This window comes from Culex quinquefasciatus, chromosome 1, assembly GCF_015732765.1.
Source record: "Culex quinquefasciatus strain JHB chromosome 1, VPISU_Cqui_1.0_pri_paternal, whole genome shotgun sequence".
In the NCBI taxonomy this organism is placed as follows: Eukaryota; Metazoa; Arthropoda; class Insecta; order Diptera; family Culicidae; genus Culex; species Culex quinquefasciatus.
In genome coordinates, this window is record NC_051861.1 from 5,683,727 (window position 1) to 5,696,094 (window position 12,368).

Sequence of the window (12,368 nt, forward strand, 5' to 3'; positions counted from 1 at the left end):
GTCTTGTACAAGACTCATTAGGGCCTCCCTCTAAGAGGAGGGGTTTAAAGTTTAGTTAGACCATTTTAATAGCAACTGTTCTTTCAATGTTTGTGTTTTGTATCATTTTTTTTGCATCCGAACATTTTATTTGGCTTAAACTTTGTTTGGGCCTTTTCTGTGACCGATTTTTAAATTAACTTATTATCACAATTTTCTATTTTTCAAAATCCGATATTTAATATTTGTAAATGAAAATCGAATTTTGCTATTGAAAAGTACGTTTTTTTGATAAAATACTGAATTTCCAAGTTATTTTAAGCTTAATTTTTAATTTTTTGTTAAAGTGTCCATCTTTGCCCATTTCTGAATAAAAAAAAATGGCATAGCTGAGAAAATTCTCGTTAAGAGCGAGTTTTTCACCGATGTGAAACAGGTCGTATCGAGGTGCTCCGATTTGGATGAAACTTTCAGGGTTTGTTTGTCTATACATGAGATGAACTCATGCCAAATATGAGCCTTCTACGACAAAGGGAAGTGGGGTAAAACGGGCATTGAAGTTTGAGGTCCAAAACACATGAAAAATCTTAAAATTGCTCGCATTTCCGTAAAACTTCATCAATTCCAACTCTCTTAGATGCATTCGAATGGTCTTTTGAAGCCCTTCAAAATGTGCTATAGACATCCAGGATTGGTTTGACTTTTTCTCATAGCTTTTGCAAATTACTGTTAAAAATTGATTTTTTTAAAACCTTAATAACCAAATCGGAGCAACTCGATACGACCTCTAGAACAAACCGAGCAGAATCTACAAATACTGCCTCTTAACGCCCTACAGCTCAACCCCGCCTTTAGACGGGCATCGATCTAAAAAATCGTCACAAATAAATTTTTCAACCAGTTTTTTATCTTTTAAATGCTTTGGAAAGAAAAACTCTTAAAGTTTTAGAAAATTTTAGAGTTGGAAGTTTGACTTTTATGTTTTATGTGAATTTCCCAATCATTTTAAAAATGTATTTTTTTAGGGGTCAACTTTAACCGTGTTTTTTACTAACCTTTCTCCTATATCTTCTCTTCTATATATATAAAAAAATCGTCGGTTTTGTTCGAACGCGAATCAGTCCAATACGGATCGTCGGATCGATGTGCTCTTTGTTGCGTTGGGTTCGTATAAGTCCAAGGAAGGTTTATACGCTAACTAATTGACACTTTGGCCACTCTGGAACCGATTCCGGAGCATCGGTAAATGGTATGAAATAAGTTACGTAAAATCATATTTAGATCACAGGAGGCTGAAGAAGCAAAAATGTTAAAAACGTCAACAAACGAAAAAAAAGTCAGAACGAAGTTTGTCGGGTAAGGCTTGTTTTAAGTAAAAAGAAGAATGCATTAATTTTTGTTGCTACCCAAACAATGCTTTAACGCATTTTTTACAATTGAAATGATAATGGTGCCATTCTAGAGCAGAAAATGTGAAAAACAAGCAAAAAAAATGAAAAAGTGACTTTACATGAAAAAAAAAAAAATAATAATAGAAGGTGGTAGAATAGGCCGATTACTACCAAAAACAAAGATAAACTAAACAAGATTAATGCAAATGAAAATACTAAAAAAAAACAAGAAACACATAAAACAAGAGAAGTAAAGTTTTTCGAAGAACAAAAGTTGTTCAAAATGACCTCCTAAACACGGGAAAAATAAAAAAAAATGAAAAAAAATTGGATAGTAGAGGATTTCTTTTCGTTTTTGGACTTTCCAAATCGGACAATAAGTTGCATTGCAAAGAATAAAATTGATGGGGTGAATTAGGTTTTTCTAAATATCCATATCATCATTTGCCGGGACCGTGGTGTAGGGGTAAGCGTGATTGCCTCTCAACCAGTCGGCCTGGGTTTGATCCCAGAAGGTCCCGGTGGCAAATTTTGAGACGAGATTTGTCTGATCACGTCTTCCGTCGGACGGGAAGTAAATGTTGGCCCCGGACTAACCTAAAAAAAAAGGTTAGGTCGTTAGCTCAGTCCAGGTGTAGGAGTCGTCTCCCTGGGTCCTGTCCTGGTGGAGTCGCTGGTAGGCAGTTAGACTCACAATCCAAAGGTCGTCAGTTCGAATCCCGGGGTGGATGGAAACTAAGGTGTAAAAAGAGGTTTGCAATTGCCTCAACAATCAAGCCTTCGGACACCTAGTTTCGAGTAGGAATCTCGCAATCGAGAACGCCAAGGCAATGCTGTAGAGCGAATAATTTGATTTGATTTTGAAATATCATCCAATTAGACTTTATATTCCAAAAAAAGGTACCTTGCTTGGCAACCATTCGTTGGATAACAGTGTTAAAATACGGAATGTTTGTAAAATATTCCGACATTAAAGACAACATTGCTGAAAAAATAAAATCTCGCTTATTTTTAACCTTCGGGAAGTCCCGTGTTTTCGCCTTTCTTACAAGTGCCCTTACAAACTGTGCACAAAGTACACGTATGCGACCTCCGGTGGGCTAAAAAGTGCCTGTACATGGACTTTAAAACTTTTTCAACTATAAATAAGGCCGTTGCAAATATTTTTTGAAGTTTATGTCACTCGACTCTGACCAAAGTCGAGGGGAGTGGGAGGGGGGGGGGGGTGGGTGGGGGAGGGTGTCAGAAAATAAAAAAAACTATAAAAATTCAAATTACGAGCCATGGTTTCGACATTTTAATGATAAAGGCATTAAACACCTGTCCAGTCGTTTTGCTATCATTAATTTCTACAATATCTAAGTATTGACGAAAATTTTATTTTTTTTGAAAAGTAAAATTTTTGCGGTGCTGCACATTGGGATTTCATAAAAATTCAAAACATTTTTTAACAAGCACAATCATGCTAAATATGATTACAATGCAGAAAAATGCATTTTAGATTGTTTTCAGTTGATTAGACTATTATTTTCATAGAAATTTTGAAGTTTTTTGGAAAAATATTGTTTTGCCCCCTGATTTTTCAGACCAATTTTGAAGGGGCGACATAAACTTTGAAAAATATTTGCAACGGGCTAAAAAAATGGTAAAATAGTAGTTTATGCAACAAGTTGCAAAAAGAGGATTTTTTCAGCACGAGTCGTACATTTACCCAACGAGGTTCACCGAGTTGGATAAATACGAAGAGTGCTGAAAAAAATCATGTTTTGCAACGAGTTCCATACAACATTTTTTGCAATTCCAAAAAACACACACTGAGTGAAATTTTAAGTCAAATTTTCAAGTATTTTGTCAATAAACCGTTTAAATCAAAAAAAATATTGAAAAGAGTTACTTTTCGAAACAAGTGCTGAAAAGTTCAACTTTTCAGCACCCATTTGAGTGCTGAAAAGTAGAACTTTTCAGCATTAATTTTGAAAAGTGTTGCTATTCGATTCTGTTATTTTTGGTACAGAAAAGTAGGCTTTTTCGTCGTTCAAAAATGACAGGAAAAGTAAGTAGTTTCACGACGGAATTGCAAAAAATATGTTTTTAGCTTTTTTCCTTAGGTTTTATTATTGATGTCAAGTCAGTAGTTAGTTGAAATATGAAATTGTAATCGGTAAATAGGTGCAATTGTCAGGGACTTCAGTCAATGATGAATATAGTTTTTTTTACAATGAGCTATTACTCAAACTGATAAAAATTGTATTGAAATTCATATTTTTTTGTAACATTGTTTTGATTCCTCTTTTGGATTTGAAATCAAATTTGCTACCGAAAAGCATTTTAGAATCAAAATAAATGAGTGAATCGTTTTCATGTGTGATTGTTTTACTTATAGAAATCATAATCAAGCATGACCATTTTGAATTTACATCAAAAACATTGAAGAACCTCAATAAAAAACTCTGCTTGGTTTTCTGTCTGCGGCCGTATTTCAGTTTTGAAACAAATTTATAGGACATTTTTGGATCTTTTAATTTATTTTCAAGTATGGTCATTGGGCAAGTTTGATCATGACTTCTTAGGGCAAAAAATCTCACATTCATACAAAAAATCACTGCAAGGTGTAGGAAATTTGAATCGGTGCACTTTATCATAGTTTTTATATTAAATCCAAAAGTTTTTTTGTTTAAAAGAGTATTAGAGTACACCAAAATATTTTTTCCTGTAGAAACTAAATCGATGAGAAAACTGCATCAATAGATATTTGCAAGAACGTTCAATTTTTGTGAGATTATGGATGACTGGATGATAAAAAATTGCATTTGAATCTAGCTGTCAAACAAGATACGTTCTGTCAAGCAAGGTCATGATCATTTTTTTTTTCAAAATTGTTATACAAATCTATGACAAAGTGGATAATAAGCTTAACCGTTGAAAGTGACATGAACATTTTGACTTATTCGGACAAAAAATCAAATGAGTGCAGCAGGATATGATTTGAGTAAATAAACTAGAAAGGGTGATATTTTTTTATAATTCACTGCATCACAAATCTACATCAATTTTAACCTAATCATTGGATGCATACAAGTATTATTAATATCTTTAATATCACACCCACTCCTCTCGATAATACAGCACAAGTGAAATCTATCCCCTACCGACAATCGCATTCATAAATTTTCAATTTATCTCAATACAGTCGCGGTTTCTTATCCCACTTGCAAGCTTAAATTTCCAAAGCAGCGTGAGTGGATTTTCCAATTTTCGATTCCAAAAAAACCTCAAACCCCGGGCACACTCGCTCTGGAGCTCGCAGCATGTTTTTAACCAAAAAGCTAATATTTATATGATGCTGCAGCTCTCAGCAAGAACCGGAAGAATCCTCTCACCGCAAAACAATATCCCGGCACCGACTCCGCTTGAAAAGTCGGAAATAAAGGAATTTATTATCGCAATAAAAGGAGCTTTTTGCATTTTGCGGAAGAGGTTTGAGCGGGGGTGAGTGGGCTGAACAAATGGACTCCTAACCTGTCCTTTCAGCATGTGCAACCGGGCGTGGCCCTCCGGCATTCATCATTTTACAAATAGTCTCTTCCTTTTCTTGCAAGGAGCTGCTGCTTCTTTGGAGAAGTTTTAATTTACCCACACACACACACACACAACAATGGAAAAGACGCCGATACATCACGCACCGACAATCCTTCATCGACTAATAGAGGAAAGCAACACAGTTGGAAGCAATCTTCTTTGCATCTGAATCGAACCACGTGTCTCCATCGTGGGGTTGGGTGGCAAGCACGTGGTCACGTTCCCACGTGCTACTTGGCTGGGCAAATTAGATTCTATGCACACATGGCCACGTTTAGGCGGTTAATAAACTTCACAAAAAAGAAGAACACTGTTCGGCAATTGCTTTAGATCCTTCGAAATGTAATTTGAATTTTGAATATTTGTATGTTTTGAGATTTGTATTTTAGTATTTTATTATTTTAGTATTTTAGTATTTTAGTATTTTAGTATTTTAGTATTTTAGTATTTTAGTATTTTAGTATTTTAGTATTTTAGTATTTTAGTATTTTAGTATTTTAGTATTTTAGTATTTTAGTATTTTAGTATTTTAGTATTTTAGTATTTTAGTATTTTAGTATTTTAGTATTTTAGTATTTTAGTATTTTAGTATTTTAGTATTTTAGTATTTTAGTATTTTAGTATTTTAGTATTTTAGTATTTTAGTATTTTAGTATTTTAGTATTTTAGTATTTTAGTATTTTAGTATTTTAGTATTTTAGTATTTTAGTATTTTAGTATTTTAGTATTTTAGTATTTTAGTATTTTAGTATTTTAGTATTTTAGTATTTTAGTATTTTAGTATTTTAGTATTTTAGTATTTTAGTATTTTAGTATTTTAGTATTTTAGTATTTTAGTATTTTAGTATTTTAGTATTTTAGTATTTTAGTATTTTAGTATTTTAGTATTTTAGTATTTTAGTATTTTAGTATTTTAGTATTTTAGTATTTTAGTATTTTAGTATTATTTAGTATTATTTAGTATTATTTTTAGTTTAAATTTGCCTCCCAGTGTAATGACAATATGCTACTTTTTCCAAACCGTTTTCACTCTTTGTTGTCCAAGATTATGATACAAAATCGTCCAAAAAGGGATGACGTTCACTCCCCAGAGCTGATTAATATGTTTCAACAACGATCAGCGAGCCACTTCTTATCGCACCATTTTCCCTGAACACGCACTTGTACTGTGCATGTGACATAACGGAAGTGGACAGCACACGGCGTCAATATTAATTGGCTCGAAGCCTTTTAGCGGTTTTTTTTCCTGCGAAAGAATTATTCTTAAATATTTTCAGTGTCGTAACATAGCAGCACGCGCTGGACGGTTTGATATGCTTAAAAGGTCGACCAAAAGGCAAAAAAAAAAAAAACAAATTATTCGCTCTACAGCATTGCCTTGGTGTTCTCGATTGCGAGATTCCTACTCGAAACTAGGTGTTCGAAGGCTTGAGATTGTTGAGGCAATTGCAAACCTCTTGTTACACCTTAGCTTCCATCCACCCCGGGATTCAAACTGACGACTTTTGGATTGTTAGTCCAACTGCCTACCAGCGACTCCACCGAGACAGGACCCAGGGAGACGACCCTACAACTGGATTGAGCTAACGACATAACCTTTTTTGGTTAGTCCGGGGCCAACATTTACTTCCCGTCCGACGGAAGGCGTGATCAGACAAATCTCGTCTCGAAAAATGCCACCGGGACCTTCTGGGATCAAACCCAGGCCGACTGGGTGAGAGGCAACCACGCTTACCCCTACACCACGGGTCCCGACCAAAAGGCAATCTCCTGGAATTGTTGATTGAAACAATATGTAAGGTCGAATTTTGACACCAGTTTCACCACTTGAACATGGAGATACATTACGCTTTAAATTAAATCCGAATTCTGTGAAAAACTATAACGTAAGGAGCGGCCGTGGCTGACTGGTTACGGTGTTCGCTTTGTAAGCGAATGGTTCTGGGTTCGATGCCCATCTGCTCCCAACGAGAAAGTTTAGAACACATAAATTTGAAATAATGAATATGAACGAAAAATCAAAGTCGCTCGAGGTGGGGTTCGATCCCCCGTCCTTTGGGTTGGTAAGCAAAAATGCTAACCACTAGGCCATGACGACTTGGTGAGTGTGGACTGGAATTAGGAATACTGTTACAGAGAGCGAGTTGTGGCGCTATAACTACGGCAAATAGTGTCCAGGGCATTCGTGGAAATACAATGTCCCATCCCAGAGGGTCATGGAGTACCAAACCTTCTTAGCATGGTGCTCCCAACGAATACAACCAAATCTCGGAGCGTATGGTGGTGTGTCCCCACGCTTCTTCCTCCCCTGTCGACTCAGAATTGTGTTGTTGTTCGAACACTCAGTGCTCAAACTCAACCCAATTACGAGTCATCTCTGCGATACGGCTTTACGCAGTAGGCCTGGCCGCTTTAACACTTGTGATGTTTCAATGCATTTCAATGCAATGGCGCACTGCAAACGTTAATAAATGACAAGAAGAGTGCTAGGCGTCGTCTAACCTAAGGCACTCTCCAGGATCCCTTCGAAAGATTGGCTGCGCTAGGGTCTGATTAGATTAGATTAGATTAGATTAGAATTCTGTGAAAAACTATAACGTGACTGCACAATCCATAGCGTTCGGTACGGTATGTCCACGCATCCTTCCTCCACTGAAGATTCTGTGAAATGTGATCTGTTCTCAGAATCTTAATGAAGGTAATGCTAAATCTAACCACATGTTCTTCTAGCATACTTTCTTCGGACTTAATTTTGATTGAATTCAGCAAACCATTCTCTCCGTGCCAAACTCGGACCGACCTGACCTGCTGCGGGAAACGGTAAGACAGCCACCGTTTCCGGGTGCCACGGGCACTTTCCGTGCAAACGCCTACACCTTCGTAGCGTTCGCAGTTGCATCGAGCCTGAAACCGTTGTGCATGGTTTTCAATTTTGGCCATGGAATAGCAAGGTGTGGGCTGAAATTGATGAGAAATATGGTGCATCTTTCAATTTCCTTCAATTGACGGGGTTTGTTTTTTTTTCTGGGTTGATGAACATTGAATTTTCTTTACATGTTGTTTGAGTAATGAAACTAGATTTCTAATTTTGGCTACTATCCATAAAAAGTAGGTAAATCACATAGTAAAAAAAAATCACGGTGGGTGCATCTTTTATGTCATAAAACAGATAATATCACACCTACAAATTTTACAACTATCAAATCAACACCATTTTTTACTGTGCAAGTAAAACATTTCAAATGTGGCAACGAAGATTTGTAGACAATTGGTCCATCCTTTTTATCTTAGTTGTAATAACTCGCTCTGTTTACAATTCAGTGAATTCACACTCACTCATTTACAATGTTTTTCTTGAAATATGTGGAAATCTGTATCTTAAGAAAGGACTTTCTGTTTGATCTTGTGTCTTTGATTGGTTATTTATGACTAATGAGAGAAAACATATTTTTTTGATTTTTTTTTCAACAATCACTCCGCAAAACGAGCCAACAAAAATTGCACCCAAAACTAGTGCATGCAGCTCATGAGAAATTTCACGGATAACATTTTGCTTTGTTTTTAAATCCAATTTATGTCTACGAAAAGCTGACAGATTTGCATTTTGGTAAACAAAAAGAGACGAGTTTTTAAAATTCGTAGTATAAAAGCGTTTTTAGCATTAAACATTGGCTATAGTATACTATGATTACAAACGGGAAGGCATATATTTTGGATATTTTTATTTGTTTACGTCATATTGTTAGAAAATCTCATGTTTTTTTATGAAATGTTATCGGCCGTTGCAAATATTTTTCGAAGTTTATGTCGCCCCATTACAAACAATTTTTTTCTTAAAACTGGAAAATTGTAATGGAAATAGAAGTCAAATCAACTAAAAACAATCTAAAACACCTTTTTCTGCATTGATAATCATATTTAGCTTATTTGGTTCGACTTTGTTTTGACTTGTTTAAAATTATTTTGAGCTTTTATGAAATTACAATGTTCAGCAGCGCAAACACTTTTTTTTCTCACCAAAAAAATTTTTGCCAATACTTAGAAATTTTGGAAACTTATTAACGTGAAGACTTCCATCATTGTCCTGATTTTTCGCTCAAAGATATAAATTTTGCGTCGCTTTCAATATTTTGACAAAATTTCTTCAACAAGTTATTTAGAATAGTGCCCTACACATGCTGATTCCTTTTGGTAACGATTATCCCATTCCTTGTAAAGTTGTGGAAATCATCATTAATCAATGATTGCCAACTAGGACGTCAATGACTGTACCACAAAATTATATAAATTTTGAAGCATATTTGATTTAGATCAAAAATTCTTTCAGTGGCTTCAAGAAGGCAACAACCGGCACATGCTGATTCTTTTTGGTGCTGAAATTCGTTAAATTGAATTTAATACAGAATATTTTATAGTGATGATAAATTTTCTTCGAAATGATCAACGGCTTAACCTTAATGCAAAACAACTTGACAGGTGTATAATGCATTTTAAAACACTTCTTTCGTTCCAATGTTGAAACCGTGGCCTGTCATTTCTATTTTTTATCGTTTCGTTATATTTTTTATAGTTTTCTCAAATTTCGGTCGTTCGATTATTTGTATTTTTTAATCCGGCTGAAACTTTTTTTGTGCCTTCGGTATGCCCAAAAAAGCCATTTTGCATCATTACTTTGTCCATATAATATTCCTGACCATAAAAAATGGTGTATGAAAATCAAAAAATCTGTATCTTTTGAAGGATTTTTTTGATGGATTTGGTGTCTTGGGCAAAGTTGTAGGTATGGATAAGGACTACACTGAAAAAATGATTCAAGGTAAATTATTTTTTATGATTTTTTATTTAAGTTTTTGTCTCTAAAACTTGATTTGCAAAAAAAAAACACTATTTTGAATTATTTTTATTTTTTGATATGTTTTAGGGGACATCACAATCCAACTTATCAGAAATTTCCAGGTTGTGCAAAACATCGTTGACCGAGTTATGATTTTTTTAATCGATACTGATTTTTTTTTTTAAATCGAAATATTGGTCGCAACAATTTTTCAACTCCATTTTCCGATGTAAAATCAAATTTACAATTAAAAATTACTTTAGTGAAATTTTGGTAAATTGCACCGTTTTCAAGTTAAAGCCATTTATAGGTAACTTGCCATGCAAGTGTTTAAAAACAGGAAAATTGATGTTTTCTAAGTCTCACCCAAACAACCCACCATTTTCTAATGTCGATACCGTAATCTGGGGTGAATCGGGACTACAGTCTGAATAGGGACAGCAGTTTTTAGAGCACTTAAAGCTTTTAAATTTGGTAATGGATGTACACATTTTGTTGGCCTGAGTCTGTTCTAACCGAAACCAACCAGAAAAATCAAAATATTGTGCTCCTACATGGTTAAAACTGCTGTCCCAATTCGCCCCATGTGTCCCGATTGACCCCAGTTTACGGTACCACAGTAACTAATGGTCCGATTTTCAATGTTAAAATATGAAACATTCGTGAAATTTTCCGATCTTTTCTTTTAAATCAAGACTAAAATTTCAAAAGGGCGTAATTTTCTGTGTTTCGCAATTTTGCGACCAATATTTAGATTTTTTTTTTTTAAAGAAATCAGTATCGATTAAAAATATCATAACTCGGTCAACGATTTTTTGCACAACCTGGCTTTTGATGTCCCCTAAAATATATAAAAAAATTAAAATTGTGTTTTTTTTTGCAAATCAAGTTTTAGTGACCAAAAGTTAAATAAAAAATCATTTTTTTGCCGTGCATAATTTTTTTCAGTGTTGTCCTTATCCATACCTACAACTTTGCCGAAGACGCCAAATCGATCAAAAAAATCCTTCAAAAGATACAGATTTTTGAATTTTCATACATCAATTTTGTATGGACAGCTGCCAAATTTGTATGGAATATTACATGGACAAACTAATGATGAAAAATGGCTTCTTTGGGCATACCGAAGGCATCAAAAAAGTTTCAGCCGGATTAAAAAATACAAAAATTAAAATTCAAAATTGAGGCCGCTTTGCGAACTACTATACAGCACCTAGCTATAAACTATTGTCTTTCAAATGTTTATAGGACCTTTAAAAAAAAACTCTGTAAAAACGATATAAAAACGATGTGAACTTTTGCGAAGACACCAAGTTGATCAGAAAATCTCTCGCAAAATACGGATTTTAATTGGATTTTAAATTATTTTCTTACCATTTTTGTATAGACAGCCCCCAAATTTGTAAAGACAATAAAAAACGTTTTTTTTTATAACACCGTTTTGAAACTTTTTACTTTTTCTTTAATTCTCGAATGACTAAACGGCCTACTTTTCATCTCCAAACATAACAGAATCGAAAAGTATTATTTTTTTTAACGGTATTGAAAAAAATAATGATACAGCAATAGTAGTTTATGCAACAAGTTGCAAAAAGAAGATTTTTTCAGCACGTGTCGTACATTTATCCAACGAGGTTCACCGAGTTGGATAAATACGAAGAGTGCTGAAAAAGTCAAGGTTTGCAACGAGTTCCATACAACATATTTTGCATTTCTGAAAACACCCATTGAGTGAAATTATAAGTCAAATGTTCATGTATTTTGTCAATAAATCGTTTAAATAAAAAAAATGTTGAAAAGTATTACTTTTCAAAACTAGTGCTAAAAAGTTCAACTTTTCAGCATCCATTTCAGTGCTGAAAAGTAGAACTGTGTTTCTATTCGATTCTGTTATTTTTAGTAGATAAAAGTAGGCTGTTTCGTCACGCGAGAATGACAGGAAAAGTAGGAAGATTCAAGACGGAATTGCAAAAATTATATTTTATCAAGGGTGCACAGCAGCCAAGAAAGTTGTTTAACTTCCGGACACAATCCTGCAAAAAAAAAATGATTGTTAAAATAGTCAAACTGTGTTGTAGATTATTTTGTAGACAGTACTTTCGGGGATGAATGAAAAATTATATCGATAGTTCCCGTAGTTTCGAAGATACCAAAATGTGTGTAACAAAAATTTTGGTGCAAATCCAAACACTCTGGTTGGTGTGTACCATTAAACTTATTTTATTAACATTCCATGCTCCCATCCTCGCACACGTGTTACAAACCGCCAAAAGTATCCTCATTCTCATCCATCATCATTCAAGGAGGATATCCAAAGCAAAACATAGAAAAGTAACGAAAAAAATATCCTCCAAACCGCATCGCGTAACGCAACCCAACTCTGAGCTCTGAGCAAAGGCTGAAAAAAGCCGGAAGCCAAAAACCTCACACACGCACGGAAAAGGATGTCCTCTGCTGCCACCTGCCACTAAACGGCGAACCAACCCACCCAATCTCACCTACAGCAAAAGAGAGAGAGAGAGAGAGAGAGAAAGAGATAGTTTTCATTCATGGCTTGAGCATCGTGACCCTGCGTTGACGATATC